Source organism: Ambystoma mexicanum, chromosome 1p (genome assembly GCF_040938575.1).
Source record: "Ambystoma mexicanum isolate Mex_15411 chromosome 1p, UKY_AmexF1_1, whole genome shotgun sequence".
Lineage (NCBI taxonomy): Eukaryota > Metazoa > Chordata > Amphibia > Caudata > Ambystomatidae > Ambystoma > Ambystoma mexicanum.
Window position 1 is genome coordinate 102615063 of NC_090921.1, and position 18404 is coordinate 102633466.

The 18404-nt window shown below is 44.6% G+C and overlaps 1 long non-coding RNA gene across 1 annotated transcript in view; it reads right to left on the reverse strand.

Moving 5' to 3' along the window:
* Positions 1-14452, reverse strand: part of LOC138566687 (uncharacterized) — a 38615-nt gene extending 24163 nt beyond the window's left edge. Inside the window, exon 1 of the long non-coding RNA XR_011301993.1 lies at positions 14181-14452. This is a non-coding gene — a long non-coding RNA (uncharacterized lncRNA). The remainder of the gene's footprint in view (positions 1-14180) is intronic.
* Positions 14453-18404: the final 3952 nt, after the last annotated feature.

An 18404-nucleotide genomic window follows, 5' to 3' on the forward strand; every position in this document is an offset into this window, starting at 1 on the left:
CCAAAGACGACTAGAAATGCCCGCAGACCCTTTGCAACACCGTGAAGCGACACATGGTGTCCTAACCCCATTTTCTGTGCGACAGAGGAACTCCGAAGAGACAACTCCTTCCCTTTGACTGGTGGGAACAACTAATACCAAGACAAACCTGTTTTGTGCTATCTCCCGAGTTATTCCTGCGAGTTTCCAGACCTGTGGAACCCCAATACCAGGAGACCTGCTGCCCATTTCCAATGCATCGTCGTGGAAAGGCCGAATCCATCCAAATCTTTGCTGAGCTCTCAAGGACACTTCAGAGATCTGATCCAACTCGCACAGACCCCTTCAGCGGAACACGGGACTGTAGGAACCAAATAAGATTGATAGGGGGAATTGAATCCTTTGTTGATACTCCATAAAAAGGCACCAAAACCGCAGAATGACCAAAGAAGTTGATGAGAGCTGTGCCAGAAGCCCTCCCTCGAGACTGCTGTGGAGAGAATCCATCCATTGTCCTCCCTTTCGTCAGCAGACCAAGGAATCTGGAGGTCGGGTTTAGAGCTACATCGCGGAGCATCCACCACAAATGTTCTCTTCAAACCTAAGGTATGTCGGGGAAAAAGGTATTGCTTACCCTTCCAGAAAGTCGCTCCAGAGCATTGGAGTGCACGTAGGGGTGTCCAGGACAACCCCCTCTTACATCCAACTTAAGCCACTGCTTCTGTCCCCTTAATAAGTTATGTAACAGGATCTCCAAATTTGGTTAAGCCTTCTTGTATATTTCTTCTTAGTTCACATCTTCCTCTTAAGATAAGCCAAGGTCCTTTAGTACAGACTGAAACTAAGAGTTGGGAGGGGGGGGGGTAAATCTACAACCTACTGGGATAGCTTACTGAAGTCTTACCTCCACGTGGAACTTTAGGAAAACCACACACACACCATTACTTGTCACATGCAATATAATGGATTCATTCTGGATAAAACCTTTGGGCTTAAATAATTTAAAAATAAATAAAAACACAAAATTTCACTACTGAAATAATGAGGAATTTAAAATAAATATACGTTATTGACAAAATCTAGTTAACAACGTTTAGCCCTTGACCCATCTGCAGCAGCATTACATTCCACAAACCTACATGGAAGTAGGACTGTATGGTTGTTCCGAATTAAATGGCAGGTTTGAAGGTGTCCTGCTATACCTTGCCCCTAAAAATATTAGCCTAAAACCCAGAACACCAACGTTAATTAAGAAATTGCAATAAGTGTTGACAGCAAGAGAATACAATGGAAAATTAAGGGCCACCCGATACGGAGTACCAGCTGGAACATCTGGCAACCAAGCAAAGCAATGAACAAGATCACCACCTGGCCGTCCCCACTTAGCCACTTATGGTCCCCTGGTATAAACGATCACATACCCGAAGTAGGAAGATTCCAATCCTGGTACGAGGCGGGACTCGAAAGGGTAGGGCAACTCCAGAAGAAGGACAACTTCATAACTCTTCCAGACCTTCCAATACATCCAGATAAAAGGAGTCCTCACAAAAACTGCATGGAAGGAAAAGCTGCAGAGAGAACTCACCCCATTCGAACAACTCTTGGATTCTAAGTCTGAAATGAAGGGTTTGATATCTGCAATGTACAAAGAACTTATTGAAGCAGGCACGGGGTCCACGGAACATCTCAGAAGCAGATGGGGGAGAGACTTAGGAGAGGAGATGGATCCAGAACAATGGGAAATGATGTGCAAAAACGCATCCAAAACATCCTTATCCAGTCAACATTAATCAGACGCCATTAAACTCCTACATAGATGGCAATACGACCCACTCAAATTGTCCAAGATGTTTCAGACTCTGAGCCCGAGATGTTGTCGAGAATGTGGAGAAACAGCCAACTATTGGCACATGTGGTGGAGCTGCCCACGCATTAAGGTATTCTGGGAGGAAGTCCTGGCATGGATCAAAGACATAGACGGCATACAAAGAGACATTGATGCACGTTTGGTTCTCTTCGGAATGGAAAAAGACAAGGATGAATGGACTAGACTCGGGGGTCTTGCCCCACACCTATTACTAGCAGCCCGGGCACTGCTAGTAACAAAATGGAAATCCAAAAAGTTTCCAAGTAAGAAGGAATGGATCAATTTGTCGACCAACATTTATACAATGGAATTGATCACGGCATCCCTACACAACAAAGCATCGCAATGTGAGATCTTATGGTCAGATTCTCGAGGCAAACACCTCTCAGAGACGACGGACTCCCAACCCGAAGACACTACAGGATCTTAATTGAACCAAGAATCTCAAAAAATACAGGACAGTTATGACCCAAGAATCAAGGAAACCTCACAATAGTGAACCGAACATTGCCCGCTATGAACATGTCAACAGAGAAAATATGCCGCAATGATGTCTGCCCAACCATGGGGAGGGAGGTGGGTGGGTATGGGGTATGTTATACTGACTGTTATTACTAGAGATTGGAAACTAACACAAGGACGATCAATTGTATAATGAGTCTCTAGTTTTGTTCTTTTGATGTAACCATATGCTAACAGAGTTGTAACAAGTGAAATGCTCGAATCTTGTTTTTTTTATTTTGTGTTTCAAAATCAATAAAAAACAAAATTAAAAAAAAAAAATATATGGAATACAACTTCAAATATTTTTAGTGCTGCAAACATTTCTCCAAATGATTAGGTCACTTGCCAATCCCAACGCGTAGCCTTTTTTTAAGTGATTCATCGCCATTTCCAAGTTCTCGTGTGTATACATCTCAAAAGGCCATGAAATTAATATTTCTCTAAACTCCTCAAACTATTTTTATAAATTTAATTTTAGAATTCATGCTTTAGGATTCGGAAAACAGTGCCTTCCTTAGTGTACTTATTTTCAAATAGAAACGTACAGCTATAACCAAGACTACAGTATAAAGAAAGGAGAGTCCAACTTCTGATCAAATTATTTTAATTGGCTTGCCCATACAATATTTAAGAACACATTTCACAGTTCCCCCTAGTCTAACCATCTTAAAAGGTTGATTTGTATTCCATATAGGCTTATAGGAGAAATATTATGAGCATAAACTTGTACCAAAGGTTTCAAAGTGCTGTAATGATTCAACCTTGTAAAAGATTGGCTAACCATTATGCACTATAGAACTATCAACGGTTACACTTCTTGCATTAATCGATTGTAAATCCTAAATAATGTTTTTAATTTACCCCTTCTTATCATACCGAATGTATATGTTTTGCTGAAGGATATTTATACCACGCACCAGCACGCACCCTCACCACCGGAGTGGTCCCCTGGCGCTCTGGCGGATCTGAAAAGCAAGGGGATTGGGTAAGTTCGCAGGACTTAAGGGAAAAGGCTTCAGAGTGCTGTGATGTGTTGTTGGCAGCTTATGTCCGGTTTACACCGTTCGCTGAGCGTGGATGTGATTATTCGGTCGGTTGCCGTCGTGTACTGTTGTGCAAGATTGTGTGGTTTGTTTCGTTGTTGCAGTGTGTTCTTGTGCAGTATAGGTATGGTTGTGTTAAGTTTAGAATTTGAGAGGTGCGAGTAGAGGGATGAGATTATTAGCGGCTCTCCATCCTTCCTCCTATGCTATGGCCCCCTGTGATACGCGGCCTTGCTAGTGTTGCGTACTGGTGCTCTAGGGTGACAGAGGACCTCCCTCGTTTACTCTGTGTAGGTTTGTCTGCAGGGCTAATTAGAGACAGTGCTCTCGATCCCCCTACCCCCCAACCAGTATACTGGATAATTTATTTCTTCACCCGTTTTTCCCTTTGGCCTAAACCGGTGTGCACCTACCACCTTTCCATCTCTCTCTTTAGACCATGTTAAGGCCCTCCATGGGGATCGAGCTCTAAGTCTCTCGAACTCCCTGCACTTTTCGTGGTACTCTTTAGTCCTCCGCCTTGTGCCGTGTGTGTTCATTCCGACCGGTGCAAGTGTTGCTCAGTTTTCATCCGGTTCCGAGTTGAACTGCTAGGTTTTAGGTGTGTTCTGAATTTTAGATGGTTTTTCATGTTTCGAATTGCTCTCGGGAAATAGTACAAAGTTTTTGGTGGTAGGCAAGGAGAATGCTGACCCACCTCGTTTTTTCCTTGTGTACTGTTTTGGTTCCAGACGGATGTTGTTACTGGATCCAAGTGTTTTGGCCGGCTCGTAAACAGCGATTTTCGATTGTAGGAATTCTGCTCCTCGGCCGTGTATTGCTCTGTGTTACGCACACGGTTTTGAAAGTGATTTGACTGGCAGCAGTGTAGCATCTTCAGTGCAGGAGTGATGTGGTCTCTTTGTGATAGATTGAGGAGGAGCCTGGCCGCTGTGTACTGTAGCAATTGCAGTTTCTTCAGCACACAATCCGGAATTCCGAGGTATAAGCATGTTGGCGTTGTCTAACCTGGACATGCGAGAAATGATGACTAGTGTTGTGGGGGTAAAAGATGGTAGGATCTTTTTGATGTGTAGATGGAAGAAGCATTTCTTGATTATTGCGTTTACTTGCGGTTCAAGTGTTCGCTCTTTGTCCATTAGGATTCCACGTTTCACTATTTTTGATGGCGTGGGCGCTGTTCCTAGATTTGCTGTCCATGGGATGCATGGTTTGCTTTCCTGGATATGATCATGATTTATGTCTTGCCCGGGTTGAGTTTGAGGCTGTTTGAGTTCATCCAGTTGTACAGTTCTTTCATACAGTCTACTAGTATTGCGTTCCCCTTTTGTACATCTTCGATTTTGTAGATGATTTGGGCATCATCTGCGTAATAGCAGGTAAGGCCGTGCCTTTTGATGGAGGTTGACTAGTGGGGTCCAGTGGATGTTGAAGAGGAGTTGGGATAGGGAGGATCCTTGCGGTACTCCACAGGGCGTGTCCCGTGGCACTGATTTGAATGGTTTTATCCATTCCGTTTGTGTTCTTTCAGATACAGAATGATTTAATCCAGGTCAGTGCTGCGTCAGTGATCCCCGTTTCATCCAGTCTTCTGATTAGGATGTTGTGGTTGACGGTGTTGAACACTGCGAAGAGGTCAAGTAGTAACAATGCAGAGTTTGTGTTAGAGTCTGCATTGGTAATTAGGTCATCCCCGATAGAAAGAAGTAGCCTGTGTTCCTCTCATGGGTCTGAAGTCGACTTGTGCCTGGTCCAACAGTTAGTGTGTTTCTAGGTGTTCCAGTGTTTGTTCATAGACATAGGTTTCTACCGGAGAGGGAACGTTTGATATCGGTCTGTAGTTAGAGAGGTCTTGCACATCACCTGTAGTATCCTCTAGGAGTGGTTATGCCATTTTTAACAACCGCAGTACTCTCCCTGTTGAGTGCGATTGGTTGAAGAGGTTTCTGTGGCATTCCAGTGGCGTGACTTGTGTGCGTATTGATTTATAGATGCCTGGAGGACAGGGGTCCTTTGGTGATTCTGCTCTATCGCTATGTTTCACCAACTTGATGAATCCCTCTACTGAAATTTGTGTGAAGCTTTGTAGCTTATTCTGTCATTCCAGGGTTGGTGGGGCGTGGTGCACAATCTGGTGGATTGATCTGCTTTGTATGATCCGATGTATGCCAGTGATTTTATTTTTTAAGTGGTCTGCAAGGTTGCATAGTTTTTGTGAAGGTACTGGTGTGTTGTAGCATCCAGGTGCAGAGTGCTCCTCATCTCATTTATGATGTTGAATAGTTCATTTTGGGTGTGATTTATAGAAAAATTCCAAGACACAAACAAATTTCAAACATAAACCAAAACATGTACTGTCAAGTACAAATAAAATGACAAAAAAAATATAATAGACCATTTTCTTGACATTGGGTATAACCAAAACATTTTTTCATTACAATAAACATTCAATGGGATGGCCATTTAGGGAGGGGCGAAGGCTTGGAATGTTGGGGGTTATGAAAGAAAAAAAAAAAAAAAAACAGAGCGAAATGTTTGCAAAAAAATATATTAGTTAGTTACCACTTTCATGTTGTTCATAGAGTGTAAGAAAGTTTTAGGTTTTAAATTTTGCTAAGTGTGAGTATTGATTTACATCTTCTTACCTAATGCTTCCTGTTGAATACTCATATTGCTTTAGCCTGTCTCTATTGTTGATAACGGGTTTGTCATGGGTTAAATCCCTGTAAATCAAAATACACTACATGTAACACCAAGGTTTATACTTTTCATTTGTTTACTCAATAGTGTTTGGAAATTGAATCCAAATGTAGCCGAAATTGATTTAAATGTGCTCATGAGGTTTTCTTTTTTAACTTCAGAAACAAAAGAGGGACTCAAAGTGTTTTTGATGGTTTTCGTACGTCCGTAGATCAACGTAGGATCTGTTCCTATGCATTTTTTTACATTTGGGTCCAATTGTAACAAGTGCCAATTTTTTCGTAACATTTTTCTCAGTATCTTGTTGTTGGCACGGTAATTTGTGATGAAGTTAAATTTTTTCTTCTTCACAGGTAAGCGTGCGAGAGGGTCCCCCGAGGGGGCTGCATTATTTTCAATGTGGACACGTGAGTCCGCATGGAGTTGCGGAAACTAAACAGCAAATTAGATAAAGTGATTTATTATTATTTTTTAAAGTATACCGTGCGACACATAAGGACCTCTTTAAGCAGAATTAACCACAGCGAGCTTCATTTTATTCATATTAGTCAAGAACTCATGAGCACGTTTAAATCAATTTCGGGCTACATTTGGATTCAATTTCCAAACACTATTGAGTAAACAAACGAAAAGTAGAAACCTTGGTGTTACATGTAGTGTATTTTGATTTAGAGGGATTTAACCCATGACAAACCCGTTATCAACAATAGAGACAGGCTAAAGCAATATGAGTATTCAACAGGAAGCATTAGGTAAGAAGATGTAAATCAATACTTAACAAAATTTAAAACCTAAAACTTTCTTACACTCTATGAACAACATGAAAGTGGTAACTAACTAAGATATTTTTTTGCAAACATTTTGCTCTCTGTGTTTATGTTATGTTTTGTGTGTTTTTTTCCATAACCCCCAACATTCCGAGCCTTCGCCCCTCCCTAAATGGCCATCCCATTGAATGTTTATTGTAATGAAAAAATGTTTTGGTTATACCCAATATCAAAAAATGGTCTATTATATTTGTCATTTTATTTGTACTTGACCGTACATGTTTTGGTTTATGTTTGAAATTTATGTAATCATAAAGGGCAACATAAAGAGTACAATTAAGTTGTTCAAATAAAAGATATCCATCTTTCACAAAATCAAGAGAAGGAGAGTCTGGTGGATTTTTTCTTCTCAAAGCATAAGGGCGCATGAGAGAAACAGTAACCAAAAATGTGCTTTTGTGTCTTAATCAAAACGGAGTTGAGGAACCGGAACTCCGTGGTTACAATCACATGCGACCACAAAAAAGCAAAAAGTCCTAACAAAACAGTGTAGTATCTGGAAATTGTCAGGGCGCTGAGGTTGTTCAAAGGGAAGCCCAAACAAATAAGGTTCCTCGAAAAGTATTTTCTATCCACATACTGCATTCGCTTTGCAAATATTACTGTCGTTATTTCATTTATATATGATTTGTGTAGAAGCGTGTACCAAAGAAAAGTTTACTAAGGACAAAAATTCTGCTAACGGCAATCATTTGTTGCAATGCTTTTGTTAGTGCCTTTTTCTTATGTTACTATTAACAATTTCTATGCCTTTTATATTGCACAATAATGGTGTCGAGTCTCAGAGCTCGTAATTTGTTAGTGCAAGGACCCACATGCAATGTTAAAAGAGCTACTACTTTTGCTTTCTTTTGAAGAAATTAAGAAATGTTCCAGATACCAGTCAGGCTAGGTTACCCAATTCACGGGGGGGGGGGGGGGGGGGTGCTGAACGGCAGATTTCCTTGCACAGACAATTCGTTGTTTTTTTCTATATTTTTAGCAGGGCACCAAATATGCATTAGCAGTGGATTATTTTTTGCAGCAAAAAGGAAGCCTCCTTTAGATCGTTTAAGTCCTTTTTGGGATTTCTTCTAATTGTTGCAAAACCATTTACATAATCACAGACCCACAATTCTTGTAATAAAATAACATTGCATGATTTGAAACGGTTCCATACTTAGGATTTAAATACATGTTTCATATGCAGAGAAATCCATTCAATTATTTTGAATTGATATTGAGGGGCATTGGGAATAGGGTTGTGTTTTCTAGAGATCGCTGGGTAGCCATGATCAGTCTTGCGGCCGGAGGCTAGAACCTGCATCTTGCTTTGGTGGTAAACTAACCACTAGCCCTATGTTTTGACTTGAAAAATATATTTTTATATTTAAACTAGCATTACTGTCCTGTCCCCGCCTAGAAAATTCTATATTTCTATAGTGTAAATGAAACAGGAAAACTGAGAATGAGATTGTGATGCACACCATTGGCACCATGTGATGATTCAACTTCTCTGAAGAACGGGTACGATGGAGGGCATTGTGAGGAGTGTCACAATGTTCTATAAGATGTTTATATATTGCTAAAGCCACCAGAAAGCAACTTCAAATCTCTGCACACAAACAAAATAGAGAAAAGAGGGGACTAGTGAACATGATACTATGTTGTGCTAGTTGCTTGAACAGCTCTAAAGTGGCTTGAGCTAAAGAGGAGCAGTTGCTAATTAAAGGAATAGTGCGCACAAAAATGTTTTGTCCCGATCGTTCGGGCAAGTCGTTATAAGCATAGTGATCGATCGTAAAAATGTTTCTGATGCATTTTACCTTAGTTTTCCTCACTTTTACACATGCGAAAATGTCTTGTGTGCCGCCATCTTGTGCTAATCTTATCCGTGGATCGATCGCCCTAAATTCAAGTGCGCTCGCGGCAATAAATCAAAACACCCGCCCCCGAAGCTGACATCACTGGCCACTTCCTGGGCAGAGGCCAAAGGAGCACCTTTGGAGGATATATGTAGGGCATCTATATGGGCTTCCTCCAATACCATTTCTCGCAATTATAGCTGTCTATTCCGGGGCATGCAGACCAGGGGTTCCCCTCAGCAGCCCTCCTCAGAGTTACTTTGCCTAATACTGTAAATAAAACTCACTTGTTCTGCAGCATAGATAAGTGCCCTTTGTCGTTCTTTAGGGCACATTATTTAATTTTTTTTAAAATTTATTTCTAAAGTACGGAACAAAAAAGCCCCGAGACATGGCAGGGCTGAAACTGACAAACATTAAATCAGAAGAGGGATAAACAGTCAGGCACATCAGGAAGAGCTCAAAGAGGAACTTTTCAGTTTATGTTTAAAGCTAGGAAGACTAGGACACAACCTTAGGCCAGGAGGAAGGGCATTTCAAAGTCGTGGTGTAGAGGTTGGGAAGCATCATTCTTTTACCTGTGAACGTTTTGCCTTGGGGATTTGTAGTAGACCTGTGTTGTGGGATCTGTGGCTGCATCTGTCCAGTAGTCATTTGAGCTGTGCTGCTAGATAAGACAGGCTATTTCCATGAAGGTATGAATGTGCAATGCATAGGGTACGAAACATGACCCTTTTTGTTATAGGCAACTAATGTAGTGATTTTCGTGCTGCTGACAGTTTTCCGCAGACCTACCACAACCCTCACTGTGTTGTTCTGAATAACTTGTTGCCGGTTAATTCTCCTTTACCAACGCCTAGCAGGATACTGGCACAATAGTCCAGGCGGCTACCCATGATAGCCTTACACAAAGTGATTTGATTTGTGCCAGGAGCTTGATCCTAATAGCTAATGTGAGCCTACATTGAGAGCTCTTGATCAAGAGTAACTCCCAGAGTCTTCACTTTCTTGAGGGTGGGGAGAAGGCAGTCTGAAATTTGAAAGGAAGAGTAGGCTTGATGTAGGTTTCGCAGTTTAGAGGCAGTGCCCAAAATTATGATCTCTGTTTTGGAGTTGTTTAGGGCTAGGCCATTAAGCAACATCGACAGATTAATTTGGTTGTAGGTTGCGTTGATGGCCCTGGTGGCTTCATGTGATCACCCGAGAGTGGGAAGAGACACCAAGTCTCAGGAGGATAGCTCAGCGGCAAAGTGCTTGCCTTGGAAGCAAGACAACACGGAACCACAGAGGTTCGATCCCCGGGTCCACGCTTAGAAACCTCTGGGTATTAAGCGTGTTATAAATAACCTATCATAAAAAAACAAAAAAAATAACCCATCATCGAGTATCGCCTGCATACCAAGTACCTTCTGCATCTAATTGATCAAAGAATGTGAGCATAAAGATATTAAAGAGGGTAGGGGACAAGACACGATCCTTGTGGTACTCCACAGTTTAGAGCATATCCTTCTGACATGGCACACTCATGGAAAAATTGGCAGTCCGGTCTGACAAGAAAGGAAAGAAAGAACCCAGCTGACTGCTTCCTTGGAGAACGAGGCACGCTCTAATAGTCTACTGGCTAAAATGGAATGATCTACCAAGTTAAAAGAGGCCGTAACATCCAAGAGCATCAGTGTTAGGAAAGATTTCGTAATTGTAGGGAATTTTCCTTCCATGTGGCAACCCCTAAACTTTTTGCTATTGTTTTTAACCTTGTTGTTGACTTTGCCAGAGAAGTACAGCCTTCTGCCGCACTTCTCTGGGCTTTCGCTCCTTTCTTACGGGGAAACTGACATGCCCTTAAGACAGTCAGTACCGGGGAACGTGGTTTACCGTAGTTTCTTTTATCGTGTCGCAGCTTTAGTGCAACACGACACAAGAGGGCACTGTAAGCTAAGTTACAGCTCTCTTGGGTCTCTAGCCTTCTACAGGCCCTAGATACTCTTATAGGATGGTATTTGATCGGTGCAAGTCATTCAGGGACTGGACTGGTGGCAGCGATCGTTTTGTTTATTTTGAGCTCCTTTTGGCGTTCTGAGCACGTTTTTGCACTGAACCCAAAATGGTGGCCTGGCTCCCAAAATGGCCAGGCCGCGAGGCTCCTTTGTCCTGTCCACTGTCCGTCTTGCTCCCTTCACCTTCCCCAGGTCCGGCGACCCGGGGCCTTCCTTATTTGGGCATGTACTTTCCCGCGAAACGTGGTTGCTTTCGCGGGCTTCTACATGTCGTTTGTGTGCCTCCAGGGTGTGGGCTGGGATGTCTGGTCCCAATACACATCCTGGGTGCCAGAGAGTCTAGGGTGGTGTGAATGCCTGGGACCACCGTGGTCCGTGATTGGTCCACGTATGGTATGTGTTTTGATGAGCGGATCTCCCATTGGCTCCCCTCCGTTTTGGCGCGAAGGGAACCGTGGATAAGAGGGGGCTGGAAACACCACTACCATGTCGATCTCCTGAGTTCTCACGAACGAAGGAATACAGGAGCCAAGTATCCTGCAACTACGAGGCTGGACCGAGGAATCGCTGGTGACCCGCTGAAGGAATCCTCCTTTGCACTGCTGTCGTCCGGAGAGCCCCTGTCCTCCTTTGATCGAACCAGAAGGCCTGTACTGGTGCTTCGACCTTTGGAATAGCAGGAACAGCTATTCCCGGCATCTTCAACCATCTCCTGCCAAGTAAGCCTTCGGAAGCGTCTCTGGGCCATCCAGTTGACTGACCAGCTTACAAAGGAGTTTGGCTCTGCAACCGCCGCCAGGTTGTGTTGTATTGCGAGTCCTTGTCCCTCTCCCACGCTTCGTACGCTTGGCGTCCCCAGGTCTGAAGGGAGGAGGGTTCATTTGGCTCGAATACACACGGCCGCTCCGTTGTCCTGTGCGGCAACAAAACTGTGCCGGTTTCGTCGATTGGGACGTCTTTTTGCTCTACACGACTACAAAGCGTTCCCTGCTCTTCTGAACCTGCCAGCTGCTGAAACTATCGTGGAGAAGCCTGGGTCTGCTTGCTTCGGGGACCGGTGAGTAGTATATCTAGGATCTGGTCGCCCTCCTGCAGTATCCCATTGCTTTTCCCTGCTGTGTAAAAACAGCACCCTTTTGCCGCGCTCGCGCTCTGCTTCTGCCCGCTGTGGAGGCTGCGCTTGAGCTGCGGAACCTGTTCTTCTTCTGCTGTGCACTAACGTGAACTGCCTGACTTCCTCCAAAGAGCTTCCCCTTGTGTCCGTCGGCACCGGCGTGGCAGGTACTTTGAGCGCAAGGCTCCACTCTTCGTAGGGCTCGGACTTCCATCTAGTTAGGTGCCTATGAAGGCGAACTGAGTCGAAAGCATTATCGCACTGCCTGTTTTCCTTCCCTGGCAGGTGGACTACATATTTCGTGCTTTAAACGCTTGCGACTGTGTATTTGTATATATATTGTGTTGATATGGTATGTGTTGGTTTAATATTGTGATATTGTGATTTTCTCGCTACGGTCGTTGTTTTAAAGGCCTTAAAATAAATGTGTTTATATTTTTGATATAACACCTGTTTGGAGTAGTTTGTAAGCGCTCTTGCTTTGTGTGCTCACTGCGGGCTTTCAGTCACCCTCACCCCTCTTGAGACCTAGTCTTGACCGCCGCGATCGCTACCTTGATTGGTCTGGCTTGTCCAGAGGTTACCCTGTTCCAAGTAATTAGGTTGGCCTTCTGAACTTCTGCGCCACCAGGACAGAGTTCAGAAATCCGTCTTAACAATCAGCAATGAAGCTTTGCCCCATATCCATATATTGAAGAATGTTAGTCTTAAGATCTAGCAAGGTAAATTCTGTGCTATGTGCACCCTGAACATGATTCCTTAAGGCCTAGTAAATTATATGTACTCAAGAATACCTGGATTTGACCCTGTGAAATCTTGCCCAAAAACTTTAGGAGAAAGGGGGAGGTTGTAATCGGGCGTTAAGTTACCTGCCATACAAGGATCCAATGAAGAGGGGTGATCCATGCGTGTTTGACATCTGTTGGAACTGACTTCTCTAAAAGAAGTATTTATGAACTTTGTAATAAAAGGGGCAAGAAACGGCACAAGATTTGACTATTTTGGCAGGGCAGATATCCTCCTCGCAACTAGTGGGTTTATTCTGATTAATATGTTAAGGAAACCTGCTTTAGTCACCTCTACAAATTTAAAGAACTTAGACGAATATGGCCTGGATTGAGGTTATTTCCTAATGTAATGAACTGGGACAAGGGAGATAGGGACATGGAGGTAATACATGGATAATTAACTGGTTATCTTCCTTAGGCCTTGTCCTTCTCTTCCACACCCAAGTCCGGAATTCTCACTGTCCTCCATGGGGCGGAATTCTCACTGTCCTCCATGGGGACCGTCTGTCTGCCTGCGCTTCTTGGGTATGGACAGGACGAGTGAAGGTAGGGTACTCTCTTTATATGGGGGGGGGGGCTGACTATAGGGGACTGAGGTGAAAACCGACTCATTCATATGCAATGGGTTGTGACGAGGAAGAGCATATCACCGGTAAGTAATTCCTGCTTTCTATAGATGTGTGTGTGCCAAAAGGCTGCAGTGAAGTCGAATCCTAAATCGGGTTGTGGCTGCACTCTTACTACGGACAGGTGAGATGATTTGTCCGTATGACACCAAATGGCCTTGGATGCCAGCAGTACACGTCCCACCGGCGACATGTGCAACGAATCGCCCGCAAACTCAACAGACGATCCACGCTGAATTTTGACAGTTCTCTATAATGAAAAGGACAGGTGAGACTGTGCTATCGGTGGAAGAAAGGGGCAAATTAAGAATTCTGCCCGACGGACGGTCTAGAGACAGGACCCCTGCCCTTCATTTGAAAAATGCCTCCGACTGTTGGAGATTGGATGGGAAGAGTTCGCAGCATTATCTGCCAAATGGAACGTGCCATGTCCTAATAGTGAGAACAATATTTCCCCAACAAGATACCCCTGTATACTGGTCCCATCTAAGCGGTCTACACCCCCCCCCCTTGCCTCCGTCGCGCTGCAGTCTCGCTGCTTTAGCAGTTAAATGTGCTGCCAATTCTGTCCAGCGACTCCTCACTGTACCGCTGTCAGTCGGCGGAGAGGATCTGGGGGGCAGCAGAGCTACAAAGTTTCGAGGGCGCCTTTAAGGTAAACAACCTCCCTCCTCCAGTCACCATCAGGGACGTGGCTCTCTGGTTTCCCCCCTCCCGTGCGCCTCAAACCCCGAGACACCAACCCGTTCACAATGTCCCCCCCCCCCATATACTCTCCGCTTCTACACTGATCCCGGCAAGCACCCACAGATGTACCCCTCCGGATACCCCATGGTCCCTGCGCCCTACAATTATCTACATATAATCTCCCCCCCACCCCCCGGCTCTCACCGCTTGCGGTCTGGTGGCAGCCCCCCGCTGGGTGATGCTCTTGCTGTGCTTCTCGTTGGCCACCTTCATTCGCTGGACGCCGGACATGGTGACAACCCTGCTCCCTCCTGGGCCCTCCTGCCTCTGCTTTCGGACCCTGACAACGCCTCCTCCCACTCGTTCTGGCTGCGAACCTGGCACCAGGGTCCCGTGCAGCCCGATCGAAAGGCGAACGCCGACACCATCTTGGAAAGGAGCTTGCAATGTGTATGTACGCGGGAGTCAGAAGATAACTGCGTGTAGCCTCAAGTACTAAGAATATACACTTAATAGGGCAATTATTTCTATGAAGATATTATTCATTTAATATAAAATTGTGTATATTTAATTTCACCAATAAAATATAAAAACGAGAAACATTGATCTTGAAAATGTAATGTTTAAATACCTTCTATATGACGACATGTGTTTATTGAGCGCAAATTATCACAAAGCTTTATTATTTTTACAGCGGCTTGGAAGTACATCTGAAAATATTTCATTCTGTAATGGCGACCGTTTTCGTATGATAGCGTCCCGTCATCTTTCAGGTTCTCTGGCTTCCACTGACGTGAAACACGCATGAAGTCGCTGACGGCGTTGCCTAAGAGCGTGTCACCCAATTCCCAATCATTAAAACAGATGTTTTCCTTTGAGTGAGCGGTTGGATTCGATTCAAGCCTGTTAGTTATTTATACATCAGGAGTACTATTAAAACAATTTAAAATGTTGTACTTATACACTTCGGAATACAACACCATTATCAATGACAAGGACACAATTATTGTATTTTATGGACGTTACCAAACTAAATGTAAGTTATTTGTAAATATAAATAAATATAACGAATTATATATTTAATATCTTATCAAAAGCATTATTGCGACAGTTTAGGGTCATATCAAATCTTCATGACAACGTGGCCGTCAATTTGTTCAGCGGCAAAGTCCGTTTTCCGTCTCCATTTTGAATCGCTCTGACACGTCCTTACGCATGCGTACTTGCCACCATCTTCATAACCCTTTAGGACACGTCAGCACGCAAGGAACTGCAGCGCACCATCCACTTGGCTACATCCCCGTGGTCTCTCAAAAACACGTGACAGAGGATGTGTTGCCAGAGTAGAACCAGATGTTTATGCAACGTGACGTCTACGGCAACGGCAACACTGACAACGCGTAGCTCTCAACAGTTTTTGTCACCAAGGAGGGTGAAAACACCCGTTTTTTTGGGGGGTGGGGGTACTGAAAGCCCATTGAAGTCAATGGGTGTATAGAGGGCTTGGTAAGTGAGACGGTTGATTATAAGGAGGGTGACGTTTTTGTTACAAATTAATCTCGTATTTTATTTATGAACAGAAACCTACTGTCTCACATGAGGCTAAATAAACCCAACATAGAAAGTGGAAGCTTATCAGTCTTGACTTGGTAGACTTGAGTATATGTGACAGTTCCCTACATTTCCCCTTGGCTTTCTTCTGTACCCACAGCCTGCTGTGCTGGCTCATTTCCTGATGCTGCGCCTGTATGAGGTATTGGGGCAGAAGGATAGCCCAGGGGCAACGCATTCGTCTTGGAAGCAAGACAACGCAGCGCAACACAGGGTTGAATCCCGATCCGTGCTACTTATAATTAATTTTGCACCAGAGTTTCGCAGCTCCAAGACGGGTGAAACAAAGGAGCGGGCGGTGTGCAGGTGCTTTTAGCCGGTGATTTGAGAGCTATGCAACGTTTATGCGATAATGGGGTTTTCTTTTTGTAAAGAATGCACTTTAGGTTTAATAGGGGGTTAGCACCTGGGCACTAGAAACCAGAATATGTTTTGTGGCCTTGCCACAAGAGCAGCCCCAGCGCCTTTCATGCTGTTTGCTCATCAGTGTTAAGGGCTCTGGGAAGGCTGGGCCCAACTGTAGTGCACACAAAACAATAACGCACACCAGAGACAGTGATCGCTCGTTGCTTTTATTAGCATCTCTCACGTGATCACAGCTGCCCCTGTGGGTGACGTGCTGTGATCACTACAGAATCAACACGTGACTGCATGCACCCTTGTGGCGACGTGCTTCAGTCACAACAACCAAGGGTAAGAACAGGAAAACGCAACCAACTTTTCATCAAACAACAAGACAACTACAAAGTCAGTTTTCGGTGCTAGCCTTGACCCCTCGCACTCCTGTGTTGGCGGACGCAGACTTTCTTTGCCGCTTTCTTCAGCCTTTTTTGTTCTGCCGCTCCAACATCGATTATCAGCGGTCTTTGCACCTGCTCCGTCAGAAAGAACACCTCTTCGTCATCATACTCTACTAAGGCCACAACCTCTGACTCGTTCCTGCACTCCTTTCCTGGCCAGCTGGCATCCTCCAGGATGACTGCCATGCGGACAGCTACTTCATTCTGCCTGTTTGTCCATGGCTCGTTTGCATTGGCCACATAATTGATGTCCATGGGGCCATGCAGAAATTGGCATAGTGTCCTGCCTTGTGGCATATCCCACACTGCTGTCCTATCCCCAGACACGGACCTGCATGCTGCATCCTCTCTCCACAGAACTCACACATTCTATGGGATGCCTCTTCCTTGTCCCTCCTCATCATGGGGCCACTCCTGGCCTCTTTTGCCAGAGCAATCTTGCTCTGGGGTCGGAGCGCTCTTGCTTTGGGGTCGGAGCGCATGCACCTCCTCATTTGCATCCCTTTCATGGCCACCTCCTTCTGGGTTGATCGTGCCTCTGTAAGCTTGTGGGCTCTCCCTAGTTCTAGGATCCTCAGGTGGAGGATTCCTGGTTCTTTTAGGATCTAGGTGCGCAGATTGTTGGAACAGCATTGTTGAATTACTTGACCTCGCGACTCCCCTTCTTCTTAGACAAACATGAACATCATTGCTAGCTGGTACAGCCTGGTGTAGAATGCATCAATGGGTTCATCGGGCCTCTGAGCGGCCTGCCAGAGTTTAAATCTTTTGTAATCAATGTTAATAGATAGTGAAAAATAGTTGGACAGTGCCCTTTCGGCATCTCAGTATGATACATCCCCTGGTGGCAGCACCCTGTGTAACTTGTGAACATCACTTCCTGCATAAAACAGCAGGAGTGTTTTCTTTTTGGTGTCGTCTGCCACTTCAAAAAACACATCCAGCCTTTCCAGCCAGTGTGCCCAACTCTTGCCTAGGGTTGCTGGGTTCCCTTTTATGTTGAACTCGGACCCCAGGTGACTGGAAGTACTTCCCTTCTGGCTGCGCTGCGTTGCTCAGCCCAGGCCTGGCTGCCTGATAGTGGTGTGGGGTGCATTTAAAGGCCCAAACAGAAATCCCTTTCACCTGAAAAGCAGCATTTAAACTCTGCCACCAAAAACGGCCTTCTATGCTTTTATTTCACATGAGTGGCAAGCATTTGAACATTGCAAGTGTTGGGGAGAATTCTCATTTTATGGCTAATTTCCCTTACCTATAGAGTCCCCCAGCAACTTTGCTGGATTTGAAGGGTTTGTTTCTTTTTTTCCTGCTAAGAGTGAGACTCCATAGGAACCATCTTTATTCACATGTTACACAGCAGCCTCAGTGCAGTGACACAGGGGTGTCGTAGCGACCCCCAAACATAGACTTCATACCCTGGGACTGACTACTGTCTCCCAGGGCATGTAAAGTCCCCATTGACTTTACTAGTCATTTTCTGTGAACTAAATCAGTACCACCCATCTTACTATGGAAGCAAATATTTTCCTATGGGATTTTCCCATTGTTCGAGGCTACCACTTTTTCCGACAGCCTCTAACATACCGCCAGTGTATTTTAATATGAACTTTACTCCAGTAGGTTTTATTTGCCAGAACTTTAATGTAACTTCTTTCTCGTGTCTTTCTCTAAACTCCTAACCCAGGTCGGGGATCCTTTGTTCGTCCTTTTGGCGGGCTTCTGTCAAGAAGCCCTCCTTTCGGTGCCACTGAGTCTGGGGGGGGTCCATTGTGTGGGAGGGGGAGTAGGACCCCTGGATAGGGTTGCCTCAGCAACCCATGTTGCACTCTATCCTGATAGGCTGGAGGGTCTCCCACCAAGATGACCACTCCACTGTGTGAGTGACAGCTAGGCTGTATGAATGGGGATCTTTTTACATAAAAGCAGGGTCCTGAGGACTGGAAGAGCAAGATGTCGCCACTGGAACTTAGAAGCCGAAGAGGAGAGAAGCCAAAGACATCTGCAATGACTGAACCAC